Here is a 16,394-nt window from a genome sequence, read left to right on the forward strand (position 1 = left end):
AATTTTGCGTCCTTGTGGCACCTGCTTCATGTCCAAATCACTCCCAGCAACATTAGTACCTGAAATCAGATTGGGATCTGCAGTGGCTACAGTAGCATAAACACACAGGAACATTACAAGAAATCTGAAGCACAGACCTATGAGGTTCAGGCACTTTCAATGAACTATGTAATGTTGCTTGGAGTATTTTTAGACTATGTTTACTGTATTTAATTCCCCCACCTCCCTTACCATCCAAATAGGTGCTGCTACTCACAAGGATAATTGCTTCTCCTAGGCTGTGCTGTTCATTTCTTCTGCCTTCAGTGCTGCAATTAGAGTAACATCATCCTAGTCCTGACTATAAATGTAGCTTTACTAAAGACTGTAATCTTAACTTTCTCCTTACCAATTTCAAAAGGAAGAAAGTGTCTGTTCCAAAGAGCCAAGAGCTTTAGCTATGTTACTTTTTTGTTTGCTTCTGTAGACTATCAATAAATACTGTAGAGTGATTTGTCCTTACCCCATATGCTCCCATTTCTCTTAGAAGCATAAATACGAGTAAGCAGTAGTCAGCTTTCCTGGGAAAATACTATCTTTCTGCCCTCCCAGTCCCAGTCTTTCTTCCTCTCCTCTCTATCCCCTTTAATCAGACAATTTAGCCACTGAAACTCAGGACAGCAGCTGGGATCCCAGCCTCATACAAGCACCACATCTACAGTCTGATTTCTAACGAGAGAGGGAGAGAAGGACTTGTGTCCTTCTCCTTCTTCAATGCTGATTTTGTTTGGTGTACTTGTCTTCAATAATTCATCTCGGCCACCTTTTTCTCCCTCAGACCCTTTCAGGGCCATACGGTTCAGGTTTTTGATTGTCAATTCAATTCTCAAAGTTGGGCACAGCTCAATTAGGATCCCACCTCCAGTACTTTAGCTGACTGGCATATGACATCCCCTGATTCACCATCACAGATAACTAGTCTTTTCTTCTGAACCAACAGACTGCTATTTCTACCATTACTCAGAAGCATCAAATGTCAAATAAGTAGCATTGCACATAAGTAACAGTGACTGCTGGCCATGTGCTGCAGTATCAGGACAATGGGAACTTTAAAATACCTACTACAATGTTCAGAGATATTATTAAATCTTCATTCCTTTCAAGACGTTGGTGTGTGCAGAACCAATAGCCTGTAGTCCTTTTAAATTGAAAATTCTAAGAATTGCTGCAGCTTCTATTCCTGACCTGACCAAGCTATCTACTATGAGCTGCAGTCCTAGTAGGACTTTATCTTAAAAAACCAGAATCTTATGTGGCAGATTTTGGCCAGGCTGGCATTCATGTACGGGCATGCTAAAAAATGTCATGTAGTAATAATTAAATTAAGTACTGACTTTAGAACATGAAGAATTTTAGCTGCTGCAGCATTTTGGAATAAGAGACTTTCCAAACCTGGTGCCTTGACTATGCTATTGCTACATAATTATGTTTGCAGATCTCTGAAGCTTCTTCTCTCCCAGTCTGTCAGGCTGAAGGAGCAGATGTCAGTGAGGGGCTGGCAGGTCAGATGCCCAGGTAAAGCTGTACCTCTACCTTCCAGCAAAATTCCTGTGACAGCAGAGCCCCAGTGGGTGGACTCCTTCCTCTCCTGAGTACGACGAATAACTAACTGTCAGGCTGACCAGCTGTTACCAGCTGCTCCCAGCACACTCAGTCACTGAGCACGCAGGGTCACACTGCAGCACTGCAAGGGAGAGCATGGGAGCTGCTGGTGCAGGTCTCCCTCAGTGACTCAGCAGACCTGGATTCTGCTGCTGCCGTTTTACAGCTCCAAGTGAACGCACTGCTTGCTCATTTATTTATACTAGCTTGTTTGGTAAGAGGACTTGACTGGACCATTAGTGTCAACCATGTTAGAAGACAGCAGCCGTGGAAGAGTTTTACTGGCAGATTTGGGACACATGAGAGAGCTCTTTGAGGCTAAGAGAGATATTTCAAATAACTCAATTAACTTCTTACAGTAACTATGGACACAAATTCTATGTAGCAAAAGAAAAGAACATTTAAGATTGAGGACTGATTATAAAGTTATCAGTATTAGTAGATAAGCAGGATGTATTTCAATTTTGCATTCTGCCCTAAGATACTATGTTTATAGTTTTGTTCTTCCTTCCTTTTTAAAGAAGCCATTATAGGCTTTTCACCCCCTTCCCCCCCCCATTCTTTCTGTAGCATCAGCATTAGAATCAAGAGGCCTCTGGAGTGATGCTAAGATGCAATATCTTTCATTTCCTTACAGATACTGAAAATTTAGACTGTCAGGTTTTTAATGAGGAAAGTAATTATTTTGGGTTACTGCCATCCCAGCACTCGCCCATATGTTTGCTGTTTTGTTTTCAATTTTATTTAATGAAGTCATGATTAGTGAAAAACCTTGTTTGAAGAATTTTGAGCTCTGAAGTGGATAATTTCATCATTAGAAAGGAGATTTTTTTTTCTCTATTATATGTTAGGAATTACTTACATTCATGAAATTGGGATAAATGTGCATCCTGTGTTATTTCAGACATGATAGCATTGAAGATTTTTACAGCCTGATGACTAAACATAGATTTCTAGAAGGGCAGCAGATAAGTAATTTTACTTAAGTGTATTTGTCTGAAGAATTAATACTCAATATGTTAACTATGAGTAGCAGAATGTGAATGAAGTAATAAAGTTGTGTTTGGTTGTAAAAACAAAATCAGAAAGAACTGAAAACCTGCTTGTTAAATCAGTGTGGCTTGTGTTTGTAAAAACTTGATATGACAGATGTTATGTACTTTGATTGTAACTGAACATATTAGTCACCAGACTAATGGCTAAGGTCAGTGGTAGCAAAGGCTTAAACCATGGAAACCTGTAACTTGTTTTATGCTTCATATATGTGAAATAAGATGTGCTATCAGCTGCAGAGAGCAAGTTATGCTTCTACAGAGGGTTAAAATTAACTACATTCATAAAGAAATAAAATAAATACATTTTTGATTGTGAAAGATGTATAACAACAGCAAGAAAATTTTTCAAATTTTCAAATTCCTAGAGAATAGGATCATGTACAACTACCTTGGAGGGTCTGAGCGAAGGTTTGGCACCACTTCAAGAGCAAAGAAATATTTGAGAGCTTCTCCAAAACTAATGTCTAGATTTTAGACAGATCCAATTGAGCTTTTAATGCTCAAAGCAGTATAAGTCAGTGTAAAATTCGACACGCGATTTACTTAAACCCTGACCCACATAAATCACATTTAGGAATAACTCTTTCACCATTCAGGTCTTTCTATCTCTTCAACACAAATAGAGGGGCAGTGTGCAAGGACAATGACACTGATTCTACATAAGGCACAGAACAGTCACAAAATATCTGTGCTTTCTTTCAAAGACAGATAAAGTCTGGGTTTGAACATCCTGACTAGATCTGATCGGCTTTTTATTTTATTACTAGCTGTATGAGACAGATGGCTACAAATATTTTCTTTCTCTAAAAACACCTAAACACTTGAGTGTTGAGAGAAATTAAATTTCTATTAATAACTCTATTTTCTCATTCAAAATAGTTAAGATCTTGGAAATTCTAGCTATATCTTCCTCTAAAGAAGACACTGCTCCCCACTGTAAAACCTGTATGCTTCTTCTCATTCCAAAATACTTTTTTTTTTTTTTTTTTTCTTCTTGCTGGACATTCCTGTGGCAAATCAAAACTGGTCACTTATGGGTCACTTATGAGTATTATGAGAGTGCTTCCTTCTTCAGTTCATAAGTGTTGCTTGTCTCAGTGTCCCGAATCAGGTCATGGAAAGTTGAAGGAGTCATTAATAGCCTATGAAAGCTATGAGCTATAAACTGCCCTTAAGGACTCTGTTTTTAAGACTCCGGTAAGTCCACAGCAGTGCAATCAGTTTTCTAAGTCTGAACACAGTTGATTTTCAAACTTTTTATGACTTCCTGCTTTTTCACTGCAACAAGCTCCTCACAGCATTCTACAGTCCTGTCTTTGTTGCAGCTCTCACAGCTTTTTCCATTCCCATGAACCTGATGCCTGCTCTCCCATCTCTCTTTCATGCTTTCATCTCTCTGTATTACATGAAAGAATTGGAGAAGCAGTTTCCTCTTCCTTGAAATGTCTGTTTTTAAAAGCTCCTTCACTTGATAGGCATCTCAGTGTTTATTTCTATGAAGAGTGCACTCCCTGAGTGACTGAATTCTTCTGCCTAAATGAGGCTGGAAAAAAGGTCAGAATCAGACATTAGCTGTCTGAAAAGAGTCAGGTATGCAAAGGATGTCCATAAAGACAAGATAAAGAAGAACATAACAATATACACATCTAAATATGGAAGAAGGTGATAAAGAAACTGGCTCAGGATGGCAGGACCTGAAATGATTTCCTATCACTTATTTTGTACATGTATTGTCCAGAAATTGTTTCAATCTAAAGATTTTTTTGGTGGTGAAGTTGAAGGAAGAGATTAAGATCAGTGGAACTAGGAAAAAATGTACAGAAAAGAGGAAAAAGAGAGAAATCGGAGGATGGGTTATTCAGAAGTACATGTCCATCTGAACAGAATTTCAGGCAAATTCCTAGTGCTGTGTAATCTCCAAGAATTTAATAACTTCAAAATTAAGACTCTTCAGATCTTCGCATATTTGGATAGACAGAATTGTTTTTTTCTTGTTAATACTCCTTTTTACTGTTTTTAAATATTTCAGATCATCTTCCTTCATTAAAGGATCAGAACTAATATAGAGGAACAAGTGGAGAACAAGGAAAGTTGAGCACTCTTACAAAAAGCCAACGATACTAATTTAAGTTTAGGTGAACTTGAAAGGAATTCCAACTTAACATTTTATATAATATACCTTTCAATCTACTGAACAATAATTACATTAAAATGTGAGCATACCAGGAAGGTATGGTTGTGATGACCTTGCTAAAATCCAAATCTTTCAAAGGTTTTTAGGCAAACAGCGGGTGCTGACATCAATCTGCATCTTCAACCCATGCACCTTCACGTAACATTCTGATCTATAATTGTCTTCAAAAGGAATCAGGCCCAATGGGAAGTTACTAGTTTTATTCCCCATCACAATAAGCTGTACAAGATAGAGTATAGTTCGCGTCTTCATACAAAGAACAGTAAAATTTGTAATAAGGAAAGCATTTCAAACAGCTGACCTCTCTCATTTTACCAGGCAGTTTCATCTTTAGTCTAGAAGCAGTAGTAATAAATTAATTCCAGATCAGCTTCAAATCAAGCAAGCAGACAGTTTTCTACATTGTGCTGAGTCTTACATTTCAGTTTTGGAATCTTGCTCAGTACTCAACTAGAATTATATTATTGATGCTGGTCCTACATGTTCTGATTATTGGTAATAAATCAGCCACCTCAATAATTATTTTATGAGTAGATAATGTGTTCTGCATCTTTCAGAAATATAAGTCAATGTTAAATTAGAAGTCTTTAAAATGGTTTGCCATTTGTCAGATGGTCTTTGAACTTCCTACTTGATAGAATACATCATTCATTTTATGTAGAAAGTTTAAATATGAAAGTAGACAAAAAAAAATATGGAACTACTTAACACTTCTAGTTTTACTGGGATAAACTCTTCCGCTAACACAACTGCTTTTGAACATGGTGTATTAACACTAATTATGGTGACAATAAGATAATAAAATTCAGACATGAACTTAATGTCTGAGCTTAGTGGGAGGCCAATTTAAATGCATGAAATCTACTTCCTCAAGCTGTCTTAGCCTTATGTTTCATCACTGTCCTTTAGCCACCTTCATCACTGATCACGCATTGTGCTCCATGTGAGTAAATTACTGAGCAGAGACAGACTTCACCATAATCAAAATTTCCAAAAGGCTTTTCTCCAGCTGTTCTCCAGCACATTTCATATACTATGATTGGAGCACACAGCTCAGAATACACAAACACTGAGCGAGGTTAGGGACTGGGTTAGGGACCAATTAAGTAATCTGGACATCCATAAATCCATGAGTCCAGATGGGATGCACCTGTGGGTGCTGAGGGAGCTGGCTGAAGTCATTGCTAGGCCACTCTCCATCATCTTTGCTAAGTCGTGGGAAATGAGAGAGGTGCCTGAGGACTGGAGGAAAACAAATGTCACTCCAGTCTTCAAAAAGGGCGAGAAGGAGGACCCGGGTAACTATAGACCAGTCAACCTCACCTCCAACTATGGAAAGGTGATGAAACAACTTATCCTTGGTGCCATCTCAAGGCATATCAAGGATAAGAAGGTCAATAGGGGCAGTGAACATGGCTTCACCACGGGAAATATATATAATTGCTAATTTGCTGTTCTTCTTGGATGTATGTGGTTGACTATTATTTGGATGCTTATTGCTGATTTTGTTTAGGAGGGCAAGAAGATGACAGAGTCAGGTCTTTGTTCCTTGCACTTCTCTGAGATAACAAAAGCATACAAAGTCCTGTCTTAAGAAGTAAGAGTATGGTAAGACTATGGCAAGAACACAGAACAGGAAACAATATCTTCCTTTGTCTGGAAATCGAACTCTTGCAGTTTATGACCCAGGCAGTTCTATTTCTGTTTCCTCCAAGATCTACGCTATCTGGTGTCTCTTTGATTTTCTCTGGGCTTTCTGAATGTCACTCATCTAGTTTCATCATCTGTCATTACAACCCTTCAGTTTTGTAACTTCACCTTAAGTTTATTCTTGGTCAGATAGTTCCAAGCAGCACAATAGATATCAAATGTAGTGTTTTGCATTTACTTCTCAGTGAGGAATTGATAAATTCTTTCATCTGATCTGGATGGAAGATGTCTAGAAGCTTGTCTGCTTTAACAAGGTCTGTGTTTCTTGCAGATCAAAGGCATCTTTACTCACACAAATGCTTCCATCACGATTGCCTATTTTCCCAATTAATATTGTTATATAAATCTCTCAAAAATTCCTAGGAGTTGGACATTTAGGAACTGCTGGGTTGTTTTTGAAGAATATTTATGCAAGACTGTTATCCACAGAAAAAATTACACAAATGGGACATTCTGGAAAGTAAAAATAGAAAATGTATCTTCACTTCTTGACATTATGCTGTTTTGTTTGGCAAAAGATTTTTTCTACTTTTTATTGAAAGAAAATAATGGAAAGTTTCTTCATATTGTTAAAAAAGTCTTGAATGTGACTTTAGTATATAATGAGAGTATGAAATTAAAGAAGAAATTAGTGAACATGAATTAATTCAACTCCTTGATCTGGTCAATTTCACTGAAAGAAAAGATACTGTTGTTAGATTTCTCTGCATCGATTTCCCTCAAATAGCAGTCCATGAGCTTTCATAATCATCAACAAATTTGTTTTCATATATTTTACTGTTTTGTGGATCAATCAATCATAGCAGATTTATGCACAGTAAAATATGCATAAAAGGATTGCGAGCTACAGGTCTGGAGTTTTGGTGTCAGGAAACAGGCAAAGACAAAATATGCTTGAATGCTTACAAAGTAAAGAACTAGACAGATGGTAGGAGGAGAATATTGCAGCAATTCTGGCCCATCTAACGAATGGCACATCCCTGTCCTTGCTAAATCTACTACATATTCTAAGAAGTCACATCTTTCCTCGAGTGGAGGGGTGAGGAGAAGATACCTGCTGCCATGCCAAAGAGAAAAGAGCAGACTGAGAATGACATCGATGCCTTCACCTGCAAGAGAGCTGCTCCCACAACTCTATTTTAGATGTGGGAAGATGGTCTTTCTTATACTGTACTTACAATTCGGGTTGATTTAATCCAATCTTTACTTTTTATCTAAATCAGCTGTGTGAACTAGGTTCCTTTGCATGGGCAGCAAAACGATCACTGTAGTCTGCCTCTGTACAGTGGAATAATGGGCTCTGTGGGAGACCCTTTCTCAAAAGAATTAGCTGACTAATAAATTAGTGAAGCTAGCATCATGGTAGTGCTTCATAGAGCACTGAGTGCATGTTGATTCTCAACTGAGGCTTGCTGCAGGCTAAAGTATTGCTTAAGAAGAATTTTAGAAGAATAAAGACTGAGTGAATGACATCATGATTTATATCCTAGGTGTAAAATAGCTACACTGATGCATTGTATTACAGGCCTGCAGCACTATTACAGAGAATGTTTAGGCTCTATGCCAGATTCCTTCAAGTACAGTGTCTAAGTGTTCCTGCATTTTGAGATGAAACTCAAAATACTGTTTCTTTCTGTATTTTCATCCTGTATTTTAACATTTTCTGCAATAATATTTTGCTATACTTATTTTTCTCTCCTTCATTGCAAACCTTATGCCTTAATATATAAAAAAGTAATCAATTTAGATGTTTTTACAAGAAAACTATTCAGAACTCCTCATGAAACTAACGTGAGCGAGCACTGGCACTGTTAAGAAAAAATAATACTGCCCTTACCTTTAATACATTTAGCTCAGACTAGAGCATGATGACTGTCTCTTGGATTCAGCTATCTTTCATGATATTACTTTTTAAATGCATGAAATTTTCCAGGGGTTTTTACAGTTGGCCCAAGATTGTTCCCCTTAAAACTATCTGATATTTTGTCAGTGACCCAAAAGAGGTGATTTGGAGACCCCAGCTTTGAGACTAGCTGAAAAGCTTAGATACAACTTTTTCAATCTACAGAAGAGGTACAAAATTTGTATTTTCTTCATTTTTAAAATGTTCATTTATATATTACTTGCCAAAATATCAGAGCAAAATCTTGTATTTCTGGTCACAGATATTTTCCATTAAAATAAATGATAAGCTGCTGTCTCAGTGTGAAACAATATTGCTTTGGTTGCCTAGTAACAACAAAAAAAAAGAAAAATGTTGAAAAGCAGAACTTTGGTGCCAGTAAAATGAACAACAATATTTACATCAAAAGAGTATGAGATTTCTTGCTGTCTTGGTGAAGAGTGCAAGTTTATCACACTAACACATTTACAATGTTTACTGTTTGAAATGCTGGCTACATCTGTATGAAAATCTTAATTTGTTTATGTCCACTGATATTGTAGGAGTAGAAAGACGCAATGTGTGGTCTTTTCTGTTGCAGTGGCCAATTAAGTTTTCTTCACAACACTGTGAATATTCCAAAGGCAGTTCACTTTAGTTTAATTAAAGTATGTTGCTTGTGAAAGTTGACTACTAAATCTATCTTTCCTTTGCCGTCTGTGATATTCTTACATCTTTATCATAGCAGTTATAGAATTTTTCTTAGGAATAACATTTTTTTGTTAGTGTTATGCGGTACACTAACTCATTGCAGATATACGCAATACATTTTTCATCAGATTATCACAGAATTTCAATAATTCAATGTAATTCACAAAAATAGCACTTCAGTTTAGGACTTATGCATAAGTGTTCATAATCATTCATAAATTTGTTTGCATAATGAACATTGCTAGACTTATCATTGGTATTCTATATTATCACTGTCGAGATAAAATCTTCGCTGTTTGGCTGGCCACAAACTGTGTATTTCTAAAACCCATGTACATTCATGAAAACTGACAACTTCTCTCTGATAAATTATGTCTTGAAGATTGTCATCAATGCAAACAATAAAATGACACAACAGCAAACATATGATACCTTTACTCCTCTTTGAATGGGGACAAGGTCTGGCCTGGTATCCCAAACCTAATCTTATACGTAGATGCATATGGACAAGCCACTCAGGTTAATAAGGTGTCTCAAAGATGTCATTTTGCAACAAACAGATGCGATCGCAGAATCGGAAAAGAAGGTTTAATATTGTGAAACAAATGGATTTTTAAGGCTGGCAATGGGACAGTTTGTTCAAATTGAATTTGTAAATACACTGCAAGGTATATGGTCAACAGCTGCAGAAAATAACTGATTTCATATTCTCTAATTTTAGGGGGAAATAGTGAGTGTTGGTAAGAAGAGGCAAAGAAATTAGGATCCTCTTTCATATGAAGTAACACATTTTGTTTTGCAAAGATAACAAGAGTGGCACTTAAGAGACGTTATGATGATGACAATTTTTGAAGGATTTGTTCAATTAATAACCTATAGGTAGGTACAGGAGGAAGAAGAAGGAAAAGAAATGCATGAAGATCTATCATACATGCATATGTGTTTTTGTCTTCATAGGGTATGATAAAGAAAGGACAGGGAGAAAAAGGTACAAGTGACACAGAGAAGCAGAAAGGACTTGACTGAGACAGAAGGGTAAAGGAAAAAAATTCCCCCACTGTCTCATTACCAGTTAACTCTGAGCAACTAGAAAACAAGAATTACATTTCCTCAAATATAGTCCACTTTGCAGGCTTTTTAAAATCATTGTTATTTTAGAGTCAAAACATTTTCTGTGTGTTCTTTGAAGAATCAGACATACAGTACTTCTAAAAGTGACAAGGGGCCCCAATGAAGAACAATGATATTCTGGAGAATTCTTGGTGAATAGGAGACTACAAAAGTGTTACAGTGAGGAAGATTTTCTTTTAACAAAATAGATTTTCACAGGAAGATGGTGGTTTGTCAGAATCTGAAGCTCAGAATTTTTTCAAGAAAATATGATTTTTTTTGAAAATTCAGTTGAGAGACATTTCTTGGATCAAGGTCTGTGCTGGGGTCACTTAAATGATCTGGAGGAGACCTGTCAGTGTCATTCCCACCACATCCTGTGCAGTCTCAACCCTGGGGTGCAGACTGTGACTTTACACAGTAGTGTGGGGGTGTTGATGGCTTAGGGTGTTCCACTTGTCATCGTGCTCGTGACATTGTTTGTAGTTTCTTTTATTATCATGATATGACTCTTTGCAGAACATGACCTGAGCTTAGATTGTAAAACATCTATATTGGCAGGTTATTCTTCAGGTACAAGAATCCTGGGCTCACCTCCAGCTCTACAGGCACAGTTACAAAGGTGGTGCTTTGTGAGCATGGGCTTGGAAAAGACAGATGTCCACCATCAAGCCAATACTGCTGCTGAACTTTTTGCAACTGAAAAGCACAACAGGAATGTAAGTATCTGTGTATATATTATCTCATATACATATACACGTTTTTAAATATGTATATTTATACATGTATTTATGCACAATACAAAACTATATGCATTGGTCATTAAATTGTAATATATAACTAACATGACAGATCACTTGAAATCTGCACATCAACGGTATAATGGGCAGTGAAATTTTATGTCAATTTGACAAGATTAGAAATCGGGTTTGTTTGCATATTTCTTTGCAATATTTGCCACGCTAGTAGAACAGCTGCTCAGGGAATATATGGTTATGACATTTCGGGTCAGTTTTTGTGTGTGCTGAATTTCAATAATTTGTTCTACTGTATGCTCAATACAAAGTGATAGGAAACACACTGGAAAAAGGCCTAAGACATTATTTATGGCAGATTGTTTTTTTCCTGTTTACTTGTTGATTTACTTAACAATCTTGGCTAGATTTGCAAGGCATAATATGAGGATGTTTCCTTGTAAGATACACAAATCAAGGGTCCCAGAGTGGCCAAATATTCTATGTTTGTTTTAAATAGTTGATTACAGAGACATTAACATCTAAAATCAAAACAAAATGGGTAAAAACCACTTACAATTATATTGTCTTTCAGGATGCTAATCTGATCTAAGCCCAGATTTCTACAGTGCCATTCTTTCCTGCCATATCATCAGTGTAAAGACTTGGGCTTGATTCACTTAGTTAAATGTGATTTATATGACTGAACCTATATCAAGTTGAGAAATATCACACTATAAAAAAGGCTATTTCTCTTTGAATAGTTTAGCTACACTGGAAGGGATCCTCTCTCCCCTTCCATTTCTTTCTGCATAAGAATTAGCCTTTCCACTTTTTTGTACTCATCAAGGACACTGGTGATGGTGTGCCGTTTGTGACCTTGCATATTTCCAAGATTTTTTCCAAATTTGGGGGTTTGCCAAAGTATGAAGAGTTCATGTTTGTGCTGTGATGGCATCCTTGTGTGAAGCTGCAAGCGATGTTCCACCACCAAAGAACTGTGAAGAAGGGGCAAAAATATTGCCAGCTATGCTAGAGAATGAGAAACACCACAGGAGAAAAAACTTCTGTTTTTTCTTCAAATTGTACAGATTGTTAATAAAGATTCCATAGTACATTGGTTAACAGTTTGCCATCTACAAATAAAGGTGCTGATTAGTCTAAGAACATACTCTTGAATGTATAATTGATTTAATGTGCAACGAACAGTACCTAAATGGAAAGTAAGGAATAAGTCCTTGATGCAAAAGTGAAAAGGGAAAAAATAAACACCAAGAAGTTAATTCCCACTAAAAACAGAGAAAGCATAAAAAGGAAAATACTTTCTGATATACTTTTAAATATATTTAAACTGTTATGCAGATGTGGTCTTTGACACACCTTGCATTGCCTATCTTTGAAGGGTGCAAGTTGAGGGACCTGACAAGTGATGCCCTCCTGGTTCTCTCACAGAGTGAGGATCAGAAAAGAACAGTGTGCATTTGTCTTCTCCTCCCACTGAGGTCCAAACATGGTTTAGTGTTGGATGTGACAATGTTACTTTTATGCTTGGACTCAACGATCTTGAACGTCTTTTCCAACCTAAATGATTCTATGATTCTATGGCCACTGTGTGCACTCAAACTGCTGCCTCCATTTTTGTAAGTCTATTTGATTTCTTCAGTCTTTCACATCTGTTGTGCTAGTGTCTTTGGCACTGTTAGTGGCTAATTTCACAAGGTATTGAACCTATCTGAGAAGTCTTGGTTAAAAATATATGATATTTGTGTTAGGAGCAACATGAGGAAGGATTTGGCTTGGGTGGTAAGATGAAGAAAGAGTTTGTTTAAAAATTGGCGAGACTTTTAACATTAGTGTTAAAAGCGTATTTGTTTCCCATACCATATAAAAGAATACTTTCATGATAATTCAGAAGTTGTTGGTGTGATGAGAGGTAAACACATATGTAAGTGCTTTTGATGCAAAGGCCAGAGAGCCAAAAGCTCTGCTGGATAAGGTCCATAAAAAGAGCTATCCAAGTATTTTAAAAACGGTGTGTACCAGAATATTAAGGTTGTTGTTGTTGTTGGTGGTGGTGGTGGTGTTTTTTTTGGGGGGGTGAGGGGAGAGGCAGGGGAAGACAGGGTCTTATATTCAGGATTTTCAGGAATATTTTAATTTATCCATATCTTTCAAATACCAATTCAGTTTAATGTCATCTGTTTAATGGAATATGTCATTATGGTTGGACAGGATGAAGTTCAGAATGGAATTTTAGATAGAAGTTTTCTTCTCAGGATCATCTAGGTTTTGAGGTATTTGCCTACAAGATAGAGAAGTCAAGTACTAGTCCCTGTTATACAGCTGTCATCTAAGGGTTTGCATCTTGCTTTCTCACATCTTAGATCATTTCAGATATTAGTGGCTTATTGACTATTCTAATTAATTATTCATTTTCTATGCAAAATTAAATTGATTACATTTTGGTTAGTGTGCTTACTTAAAATCGAGGAGAACCATGTTCCTGTTTCTGCTCTTAGGAGCACAAATAGAGAAGTAGTAAAAAATATGCAAAACAGAATCACTCCAAGAGAAGAGGCTGGAAGAGACCTTTATCTCTGAGCTTTGAAATCTTTGTAAGCATAGCACTCAACTGGCATGTGGACCCCTCGCACAGAGGCAGAGTTAAGGTTCTGCATTTTTATTTTGAAAAACACCTTTTAAGACCCTGGCTTTGTCCCTATGAAAAATGCTAGGATGTGTTGGATGCATAGATGCACGGCAATTTTGTATACTTTGTGTATCTAGAGTGAAACTAAGTCCCCAGCTTCATTTAAATTTAAAGCTATTCCAGGTTTATTAGGGGTTGTTTTTTGGGGATGTTTTTTTACTTTCCATTTTAGATATAATTCTCACTTTTCCCCAGGGAAATAACACTTATTTAGAACATTTCAAGGTATTATATTTTTTATCATTTAGTGACATTCTTCATGACTAGATATTCTTGTTTTATTCTTGTCATCAGTAAAGACTGTTTGTTGAAATTGACTAAGTATTCTTTGTAGCATATATATAATCTGATATTTTATACTAGTTTGTTTACCTTCCTTAAAAAGACAAGAAAAGTTGGGTTTTTTTGCCCTATATGTTAATAGTTACAGAAATATTTTTAAAGTATTGACAGTCTCTTTCTCTTGAAGAAGATATGCAACTGGAGAAATAAGTCCTCTTGTAGGTGGATTTTTGTCTTTATCCTTGTCTTTCTCCATAATAGACCCTTATAACAAAAGGCTATGTAGGTTCAGAATAATTTAGAGTAACTAATTAGTTTTTACAACAGGTAATATAAAAATATTTATTTCACAACCTTTATTGATTCCTGTGAAAGTAAGAAAAGGACGTGGATATTCTTCAAGAAATCTCCGTCGGTGGCCATCTGTGCACTGTTTCTTTAGATGATGTCTTAATTCCCAGGCCTATAATCAAAGCTCTTTAAATGTGTTGCCGATTAAGAAAAAAACTCACAAATGCCCAAAGACAGACAATTTTTTTTTTCTTATGGTATGGGGCACATTTTTTTTTTACTACAGACATTCATATGTGAATTTCAAAGACTAAAATAATCAAGAGAACTAAATTGTCATTAAATGATGAATGAATAGTAGTAGGGCCCTATTGCTTATAGCATTCATAGCAAATGTCCCGATAAGGCTTGTCCAATAGTCTAATAACAATGTATATTTATTATAGTCACGTCTATCAAGTACATAGCATGCCATGGTCATTTATTGATACCCTATCAACAATTTATGACAGTAGTATTAATGAAGACTATATTAGATTATGTCTGCAATGATTTTAAGGATACGTAATTGCATAACTGGAGTCTTTCTTTTCAGAAAACTTTTTATTCTGCTATTCATTTAGGGAGTAAGCCATTTAAATTCTTTCCTTCTAGTCTATCATCACAGTGAGAGACTAGCAGTCAGATGGTAAATGACAACAAAATTGCCAGTGAACCACAGTTAAACAGTAACAGCAATAAATCAAATTCAGATTTCTTTTTTCCATCTTCTTCATGCATTTATTCTTAAAACATAAACATTTGTGGTGTGTTTTGGGAAGCAATTGGTTTAACAGGAGATACCTGAATTATAGACAACACAAAATGGTTTTGTAAATACCTTTATTTAGAGCGCAGTTAGCATAAATGCTTTCATACAGAAAGTCTGAATTATTCTCTGAAGGGAGAATATAGTTTATTTCAGAAGAGAATTTAATAAATTGTGCTTTGTTGGCACTTGGCAGTTGCCAAGGCAAGAAAGGAAGGCTAAACAATGCTGTCATTTTAAGTGTTAGTGCTCCCAGTGTAAAAAGAGCTTGCAGAGAAAAAAATGTCCTTTGAAGGATGTCTTGCCAAACTTGATAAGAAATGCTCTATGGCAGCAATTAATGCCTTGTGAGTTCTTGAACAAAGACATAATTTCACAAGGAATTTTCAAAAGTTAAGTCATAAAAATATATTCTATAGAAATCTTGAATAATGTATTGTAAGAGTCTAAGAAGTCCCAAACAATTCCCCAGACTGTACTTTTTAGTATGGTAATAATCTCTTTCACTTACACCAGTGCCCCTGAATGAGCACCTTGTTTAGGTTAATGTTTGATTCCACCTGATAATCTGGGCTTTTTGTTTTCTTGAACACAGAAGTTAATTGTACTTGATGATAATCCATCACTATTGCTAATGCTCTATTAAGATGAATCGTGCAAATACATTTTCAACTGAATAAGAGTAGTCTGTTAAAAACACATTGCAGAAGGCAAGAACCCACTCAGATCCCCAAATGCATTGTCATATTCAAAAAGATTCAAAATTAAGTTTTGGTTTACCTTTACATGGAGACAAACATTTGTCGTAAACATTATTAGAAGATTATAGATAGGCTGGGTTTGTGTTTCTACTGGCTTTGATAAGGACAGGCTGGCTGGTGTAAAGGCTGCTACATCCCACATGAGTTGGGTGAAATTTGTAGACAAAAGCAATGGTGTATGCTAAGACCTGAGGCTGGAAGTTCTGGAGACTTCAGTTGCAGTCTGCCCTTGTACAATGCAGAGGCAGTCACTCTTTGGACATCGCAAAAGAATGGAGTACAGACTAATGTGTTGCTGAATCAGTTTTGGCAGAACTCTCTAAAAATGTGTTATGTGCATGTATTTCCCAAGCTGTACCAGATTTTTCCATTGATGCTGTGTTCAAGCAAAGAACTAATTGTCCTATAGGGGAATGAAATGTGAGTGAAGCAGTGCATTGCTCTGATTACAGTCACCTCCAAAGAAGTGTAACTGTTGCTAACCCAGTATGATCCCAAGTGATCA

The sequence above is a fragment of the Patagioenas fasciata genome, chromosome 1, assembly GCF_037038585.1.
Source record: "Patagioenas fasciata isolate bPatFas1 chromosome 1, bPatFas1.hap1, whole genome shotgun sequence".
NCBI classification, from domain to species: domain Eukaryota; kingdom Metazoa; phylum Chordata; class Aves; order Columbiformes; family Columbidae; genus Patagioenas; species Patagioenas fasciata.